General features: G+C 46.2%; 1 long non-coding RNA gene across 1 annotated transcript in view; it reads left to right on the forward strand.

The window, feature by feature from the left end:
• Nucleotides 1-9,172, forward strand: part of LOC106818567 — a 20,573-nt gene extending 11,401 nt beyond the window's left edge. The window contains exon 3 of the long non-coding RNA XR_001395245.1: nucleotides 9,020-9,172. This is a non-coding gene — a long non-coding RNA (uncharacterized LOC106818567). The remainder of the gene's footprint in view (nucleotides 1-9,019) is intronic.
• Nucleotides 9,173-9,493: the final 321 nt, after the last annotated feature.

The following is a 9,493-nucleotide window of genomic DNA, read 5'->3' on the forward strand; positions in this document are numbered from 1 at the left end:
AATTATTTAAAAAAAAATTTTCTATTAAAATTATTTAAATTGTTTGTAAATCAATCCTGCCAAATATTTCCGTTAATTAAAAAAGCAATAAGTTAAATGGATAAAGATAGAAAAATACAGAGAAAACAAAAAAAATATTAAAAACTAAACGCGGATTCGAACGAACGACTTCAGAAGTAAGCCGGTGCCTATCGCATGCACGCCAGCAGAGGCATGTACAAGAAACAGGTAGCGATGACATTGCTAAAGCTAAGCAAAGCACGGGCGCTGTTTTTGAACGGCGCAATCAGGAGGCGTGACGTGATGAGTGACGTGATCGTGACAGCCAATCGATGAACAGTTCAAGAATCCTGCAACGGAATGTCGACGTGGGAAAAAAAAACTCGCATGGCGGCCGAAGGTTCACTCAGCATGAGACGACACGAGTACGTGTTTTGGCCGTTGCGCCTTAATACGAAGTTGGCAGTGAGAAATTTTCTTGACCACGGTGAATAGTAGGGCTGCCACTGTGAAGGCAAATTTCGGCGTCTGGTTAAGCCGCCAACGTGGGGTTATGAAAAATAGACGGGGTCTCCCGGCGCTCGAACTTACATATATATAGTAGTCTTCATCAACGTTGAAAACAGTACGAATATCGCTTGCCACGTCGTAGAGTCATATTGCAAATAGTAGAGAGTGCCGCTATCTATCCTGTGCTGCGTGCACACGGTTATATATACTGCGACCTCCTATTGTTGTAGGTTCTGGTCACGCTGCCTGGTTCAGCGGTATGGTTAGCGTACGAGGTCAGCTCACAAAAGGCTTGTCCCGTACTCTGACTACTTAGGTTATTATGCAATTATCCTATTCTATATCTTATTCGACTATTTCTGTATTACATTACTCCATCCCCCTACGACAAGTTGGGAGCCGTACTACTGCGGCGAACAACTTCTGTCAACGTTGTGATGCATTGCTTTTAATACGTATATATTTAACCTTTTTTTTTGTAACCGGAAAGACTAAATTATCTGTGCATCTAAACTTTACTCTTCTCTATTATCTATTCCTTCCTTGTTTTGCTTCTTTATGGCTATGCATTATGCTATTTCATTTTTATTTTGTTACTTAAAACACCTTCACCTAATTTTACTTAACTAAATTAACTAAAATTTACTTTAACTAACAATGGATTTTTATTTTACTTTATATTCTATTAAACATTATTTTCTGTTATATAATAATAAACAATCTAGCGTAGTCGCCGTCGTCCTCGTGGTCCGTTGGTGTGGGGTCCGTGTCGTCGCTGTGGTGGTCGTCATCTTGTGATCGTCGTCGTCGTAGTCGGGTGGGCAATATCGGCATAGCCCTTAATAAACTTACGATAGTAGTTGGTAAAACCCAAGAATTGGCGAACAGCCGTTGGTGTGGTTGGTGGGGCCCAATTTTGCACCGCAGAGATCTTCTCTGGGTCGGGTCGCACGCAACCAGGGGTTATCACGTGACCCAGGTAGTTAATGGACTGCTGCAAAAACGTACACTTACTGGGTCGCATCTTGAGGTTAGCCGCTTTAAATCTGGCAAAAACTTCGGCTAAGTCCGACATGTGGGTTTCGAAATCCGGGGAATATATACAGACATCGTCGATATAAGCTAGGGCGCATTTATGACGGATTCCTTGCAGGACGTAATCGAGGACACGCTGAAAATGGGAGGGTGCGTTTTTCGGTCCATATGGTGTTCTTAAATTTTCATAACTTCCAGAGGGCGTTACAAAGCAACTCTTCGGGACGTCCTTCTCCGCTAATGGGATTTCGATGGTAGCCACTTTTGAGATCGAGGGTAGTGAATATCGCGGCTTGTCCTATGGTTTGTAAGACGTCTTCGATGACTGGTAATGGGTAGGTGTCCCCTACTGTAACTGAGTTTAAACGTCGATAATCGACACACATTCGATACTCGCCAGTTTTTTTCTTGACCAAAAGTACACCGGACGACCAAGGTGACATAGAGGGGCGTATAATGCCATTTTCTAAGAGTTTGTCAACCTGTTGTTGAACGATGATTTGCTGCTCCGGGGACATACGATAAGGTCGTGTTTTGAATGGTGTGGCATCCCCAGTATGAATCTGAAATTCACAGAGGTGGGTGCACCCTAATTGTGCGTCTGTATGCGCAAATGAACTGTCGTGTCGGCGTAAAAATTTGAGAAGCGTTGCTCGCTGGCGAGAATCTTTAACGTGGTCTACCAGTGAATTGTAATCAAAGGGCGGGGTTGCATTATCGTGTGGTGACATGTTGAACTCGTTAGGCGCGGACATAATAACCCGGATATGGGGAGGGGTGGTGGCTTCAACTATGGCGACAACGGCATTGTGGGGTAATGATATTGCGCGATCTGACCTATTTTCTAGCCAGCAGAGAACTGTTTGCTGTGCGGTGACTTCGACCAGAGACGGTAATAAGATTAGGTTGGGGTTACTACGGAACATTTTATAAGCTGGCGATCCTTGAACGAAGAGTAGCGTACCCTGGCGGAAATGGCGAGGAACGCGACAGGAACACTGTTGGCCTGAATGGGGGGGCAACACGATGGGACGGTCAATGAAAGCGAGTTGAGGGGTGGGTAGGGATCGTTTACCTTGACGAAGTTTTAAAGTGACACCTAGTGCGAGCACACCACGGTCGAAATCAATGTTTACTCGGTTAGCTGACAGAAAGTCAGCTCCGATTATGAACTGCTGCCTTAAATCCTGAACGACGTAGCAGGTATGGAGGGTGGCTACTCGTCCGAGCAAAATGCGCAAAGTGACGGTGCCTACAAGGTGTAGCCTGTCGTCTGTGACAGAAAGGAGCTTGGCGTCTGATGTGCAGACAGCGTTGAAACTAGCAGCCGCCCGTATGTACAGTGGTAAGTGAAGCCATGCGGCAAAATCGATAAGCGTACAATCGCTACCAGTATCAATGAGTGCCGTAAGTGAAAATGAGCCGACTTTAACACTGCACATCGGCGCAGAAGATGTAGTGGTAGTCGGTGATCTGCGCGCCGCAGATGCGTGCGTGCCTACAAGTTGCGGGGGTACGGCGGTGCGATTGCATTGTGAGGGCGCTGGCGAAAATCCTCTAATCGGTCACGGAGGGGGCAGTCACACGCGTAGTGACCTGGTTGGCCGCATGCAGAACACCGATTATCGGGTTGCGTGCTGGTAGCCGCAGCGGCTGGAGCGTGGAATGCGTCGCGCTGGCACGAAACAGCTGGCAAGTAAGTGTGAATAGGAACAGGTGGACGCTGGTCGCGTCCTGTGACGGGGGGTCGCCGGAGGCGTGATCGTGGCGAGCCGTCGTTGAGTGCAAGCACTCGTGAGTGTTGTAGGCGTGGGGGTTGTCGTGGGTGACTGATTCGTCACTGGCGACGGGGCCTGTGGCATGGCATGTGTAATGAACGTACGCAGGCTGCGCACCTCTCGAATGAGATCGGATGGGGTAGGGCGTTGTATGGTGGTGACGTCCCTCGGTTCGGTCATGTCATAGGGGTCAGTAAAGGCGTCGCTGCGGTTGTGTCGTCGTGCCCCCAGAGATGATTTGAGGACATGTTAGTCGGCCGCAAGGTCAATGGCATCGGTTAATGTTGCAGGGTTGCGGTGAAGTAACAGTCTTTGTGTGTGAACTGATTAAAGCCCGTCGAGAAAAATGTCAACAAGGCGGCCTTGCGTTTCAGCCGTTGAAATTCGATCGGCAGGTATCGCTCGCAATGCGAGAGTGAACAGTCTGTCGCCATAGGGGCGAATATGTTCGCCACGATACTGCTCGAAATTATTCAGTGCATTCTGAGCATCTACCTCGCGCAGCGGATCGCGAAAACGTTTAGTTAGTTGTTCGGTAAGCTGTTCCCATGTCATAGTAGGTTGCTCGGTAAGGAGGCGGCGGCAAAATTCAGCAGCATGGCCTCCGAGCGTAGATAGGCCGAACACGCGCAACGACGCAGCATCGAGACCCAATTCTAACTGTCTCCAATTTAAATTACTAAGCCAGTCGTCGAAAGTTATTGATAATGGCGCGTTATCGCCAGTGTAACGCGGAACGGAAGTGCGTGCTTCTGCGACACGTAACCCGTGTTGAAATGAAACAGCGGCAGCGCCAACGGTGGGGCGCAACGATTCGCTAAATAAATGCGCGATGTCCGCAATGTCATACTGCGGTAATTGTGGCGTCGCCATGATGACGTGGGGTGCACGTGGAACGTGGTTAAGGAGTAGGGATAGATTATTCAAGCAAAGATGACATCAATCATGAAACGGTTGAACGGCGTCGGTATCGGCAAAACGTACGATGAACCAATGCACGTAGCACGCAACACTCGCATACGATGTGCACAAGTCAGGAATCGAGTAACGTAGTTATACTGGAACTTAGATATAAACTGGCAAAGAATAGTTTTACTTACCTAGCCGACTATACGGCGCTGATATAGGATCGTTAGCCTGAAGCGGTAGGCAGAGGTTAGTGACGGCAGAGTGATCGTATAGGCAGCACCTTGGAAGTGGCCGCACCCAGGAACTTGAACGACTCTCGCAGTACCAAAATATGTAGTGCCGTCCTTGATAGCTTGCGAATAGTATGACTATGTTACAACGTTAAGTCTAAGCCAAGAATAAGAGAAAGCCAGTTGTTACCATGTTTTAGAAGTTTACTACTGATTTTGCGAGCAAATACAGCCGTGGTCGCGGTCGTGCCTGCCGGTGCCTAGGTGTGAAGCCGAATTCCCCGATTCTCCCCGGCTCTCATCTTATATAGGCAGCCACGACCGCGCCTCGCGTGCGTCACGCGTGCGTCATCTACACTACCCCGACATCATGTTGACACAGGCCCTCGCTAGGGCTCTATTCAACTTCCGAGCGAGAAGCGCATCCTTCCCGGCCAAACCGTTTACACAGACACGCCCCTCACTTAGGGCTCTATTCAACTAGCTAGCTCAATCGCCTCGACTCGTGCACTCTCGACTTCTAGAGAGAGACGCGGACCTAGACTAATTCAATGGCATAAACGGCTACAACTCAATTACTCAATTACTGTTAGGACGTCGGATGTCTGTCGGATTCATCGCCCGAGCGCTTCTGCCTTCCTGGCCAAACTGTTTACACAGACACGCCCTCACTTAGGGCTCTATTCAACTAGCTAGCTCAATCGCCTCGACTCGTGCACTCTCGACTTCTAGAGAGAGACGCGGACCTAAACTAATTCAATGACACAAACGGCTACAACTCAATTACTCAATTACTGTTAGGACGTCGATGCTAGCACTTAAGTGCCAGCATCGACCCAGCAATGAACGTGTACTAGCCCGCGTGCTCGTAATTGCATCACTCCCACGGCATAGCGCCGGTGGGCTTTCCTGATACACCCCTATGGCCACAGATATAGACTATAGTTATAGGCATACTTAGATGTTGCTTTTACGCTACTACAGTATCTGCTATGTCGTATGTGTAGCTCGCTATGAATAACAAATTTTCTGGTAATACAATTCAAATACACATACGGCAATCACCGCAGAAGCTGCTACTATTGTTTAGAAATACATTAATAATTATCTATAAACTCAAATCCCTTACCACGCTGGGTTTATCAGGGTTTTAATAGCACATTAAATTGTGCGTCTTCACCGTAAGCCACAATGGCGAAAAAGAAAGCGCGCGTCACCTCCCTTAGCAACTTGGCTGTATCAATGCGCTGCTGCGCTGCTAAAGTAGTGCACCGCGTAACCGTGTAGCGGCAGGAGTTGTCACCAACATCCCGGCCTCAATGAGGCTAACAGCACTTATTTCCTAACTAAATGGTGACAACAGCAACTCGTTTGTACAGTCCATGGGCACAGCTAAGGTCATCCTCTTAGTCTATGTCGCTTAAATCACACTAGCTCCGCTTTAAGTAGGCACAGCTTGTGCACAGGTCTCGTGTATAGTACATTCTGTGGCTTGACTTGCACAGACCGGACCAATCCATCACCGGATGGGTAAGTCTGGGTGATCAGCCCCAGAGGCCACTGGTAACGTAGAGTAGTCTCATTCACAAGAAGCACCAAGTCTCCCTTCTGGAAGTTCCTCTCGCGCTTCAGCCACTTCTGCCTCTCCTGTAAGGTGGGCAGATACTCCTTAATCCACCTGGTCCAAAATACGTCCGCTAAGTACTGGACTTGGCGCCATCTCTGTCTATAAGTTTCCTGCTGGACAAACTTTCCGGGTGGTAAGTCTGGCCCCGATCTCAGCAGCAGCAGGTGGTTCGGTGTTAAATGTGCTGGGTCGTTAGGGTCGTCTGAGAGCTTCGTTAGTGGTCTACCATTGACAATACCTTCAACTATGCAGAATAAAGTTGATAGTCTCTCGTCGTCGATGGTTTGCTGGCTGACGATGCCTGAGAGGACAGCTCGGACGGTTCTGATTTGCCTTTCCCATATTCCACCCATATGGGAGGCTGCTGGTGGGTTGAATATCCACTGTACGTCTTGTTGTAGTAGGTAGTCGGCTATCTTCTGCTGATTCCACTCCTTTATAGCTTCATGTAACTCCCGCTTAGCCCCAAAGAAGTTGGTTCCATTATCGGATCTGATGGTCTTTGGGTTCCCTCGTCGTGCAATAAATCGTTGTAGTGCGTTGATGAACGAATCGGTGTCAATTCTGCAAGCAACCTCAAGGTGCACTGATCGAGTGGCTAAGCACGTGAATAGGCACCCATATCTCTTTACCTCGGCTTTCCACGGTTCTCGGGGCTCAACATTCCTCTCTTGGTGCTAGGAACATCTTTCACGGATACGTCGTAACCGAACTGGTCGGTCTCTACTCTCCACAGCACACCGAGGGCTCTTTCGGCAGGCAGACACTCTTCCTCTAAGTCCAAACTTGCTGCTGCCTTAGCCCACTTCGTCACTGGTCGTGACATCATAACTCTGCGTGAGTTACTGATAAACTTGAGTGAGAGAAGCTCACGCAGCTGCTTTATCAGTCTCACTACCTCTTCTTCCGAGACAACGGACTTTAAGCAGTCATCGACGTAGAAATTCTTGTCCACAGTCTGCACAGTTTTTACGTCAAAGTTATCCGTGCTGTCCTCTGCCGTGCGTTTAAGGGCAAAGTTGGAGCAGCTAGGGCTCCATAGCCCTCCAAACAGATGAGAAGTCATTCTGTAAGTCTTGGGTTGTTTGGTGATGTCACCGCCCTCCCACCAAAGGAAACGTAGACAGTCCCGGTCCTCGGGGTGCACCTTCATCTGCATAAACATTCCCTCAATATCTGACATAAATGCTATAGGTTCCTGTCTAAATCTGAGCATCACGGCGATCAGCTTGTTCATAAGATCAGGTCCCTGACGGATCAGATCGTTGAGCGAAACTCCCCGGTAAGGGGCATAACAGTCGTACACAACTCTGACTTTCCCTGGCTTCCGTGGATAGATCACAGGGTGATGATGCAGGTAACAGATAGCTTTCTTACGATGGTCCAAGGCCAGCTGCTCCTGAGGCACCTCTTCAGCATGGCCTTTCTCAACAGAATCCTGGATGCCTTGAACATACTTTTCCCGCAGTTGAGAGTCCTTGGACAGTCTCTTTCCAAGCAAATCAAGCCCGTGCTTAGGCATGCTGTAGTTGTTTAGCATCTGAGGCGGTCTTTGCTTAAATGGGATCCCCAGTGAGTAATGTGGACCCTCACGTCCGATTGAGCTTTCCCACTCAGAAATAACTTTCCTGTCACTCACAGACAGAGTCTCTTCTTTGTACAACGGGTCATCTAACTTCCAGAATCTCTCCACCTGTTTCTCCAGGGCAATGTCGAGTTGACAAAGTAAGTGCTAGCTTTCTTGGGTTTAAATTTCTTGGTAGGGCCGAACATAGCCCATCCTAGTGGAGTTCTTGTTGCAATTGGCTCCCCTTCCTTACCAGAACGAGTCTCTACGTCGAAAAGGTGTGCATGATCAGAGCCAATTATCAAATCCACTTGGGAAACGTCCACATTCACCAGGGTGACGTCTCGTAGATGTAGCATATGTCTGATATCTGATGAAGTCACACGGTTGTCTAAGCTCACATTCAGTTTCTCACGGGAGATTACGTCGGTCAGTCGGAACGTGTTGCCGCTGTTTAAAGCTCCCACTTCAAGATCTACAACCGTCACTTCTTCCTCGACATGGTCTCCATGGAGAGTGGTTAGCTCCATAATTCCAGGACGGCCAAGAACATTTAGCTTCGTTCTCAATCTATCGGTGCACACCGTTGAATTGGAACACCTATCTAAGAGCGCATATGTCTCTGTCTGTTCCCTGCGTCCAGGGTCCTGAATGGTGACAGGGATAATGGGCATGCCAATTGTGCCCTGTCCTGCACCAGCGAAGGCACACCTGACGTCCATGTTAGGTCGGGACTTGATTGGTCCTACGGGCTGGTTGTTAGCTGGGAACGTGCTACCTCTTGTAGTCACGGGTTCAGCAGCAAGGGTATCTGTAGCTGTCTGGTCATTAGGCAGGTGCAGCCATCTGTTGTGTCTTTGACCACATCCAGGAACATTACACGTCCACTTCTTCTGACAGTCTCTGCCGAAATGCTTGGAAACAATTCACACACAGCTTCTTCATCAGGACAAAGCTGTGTCTGTCCTTAACACCAAGCTCTCTAAATCGGTTGCATTGGTTGAGGTAATGGGTATCCTCACACATAGGGCACTTGGGTACATACTTGGAAATACTTCTCCTATGATTATAATATATATATAATATTATAATATATATTATTATAAATATATTATATATATTTAAATATTTTAAATATTAAAAAATTTAAATATTTAAATTTAAATATTTTAAATATTAAAAAATATTAAAAAATATTAAAATATTTAAAATATATTAAAATTATAATATATATATATATATATATATCCTAATAAATCACTTGGATCGATTAACTTCTTCACTTTGAGGTAACAACAAATACACTGTTAAAAGAAACTCAAGTACCATGTTTTAATAATACAAGAACAATTTATTTACATAGCATTCCTGTTACATTTATATAGTATATTATATATCGATTGTGTGTATTATATACAGGCCCACCTCAAACATAGCAATAATGAAAGTGTCAATGACACTGTAGCTCACCACAAAAAAAGGACACAAATGAGTGAGTGAGAAGAAGTCCGTTTTAATTGAGCAACCATCGACGTACATTATAGAAACGAAGAGTATATATGGGAGAACTCCCATTATATACTCTTGTGATAATTATATGTGTACTTTTTTATGTGAAAATAATAAATAATATTATATATAAATTATAAATAATTTATAAACCGAAATGAATCACAAATTGTGACGGTAGATCTATACCCACTTTGATGTTTCTTAGCATAAATCCTTATATCATAATAATAATAATATAATAATAATAGTATAAATCATGATATGTTCATAGCAGGAATTTTCTATTAACTAGATATTGTCAATGAAATCTTGTAAAACGAAACAG

The sequence above is a fragment of the Priapulus caudatus genome, unplaced genomic scaffold, assembly GCF_000485595.1.
Source record: "Priapulus caudatus unplaced genomic scaffold, Priapulus_caudatus-5.0.1 Scaffold36, whole genome shotgun sequence".
NCBI classification, from domain to species: domain Eukaryota; kingdom Metazoa; phylum Priapulida; class Priapulimorpha; order Priapulimorphida; family Priapulidae; genus Priapulus; species Priapulus caudatus.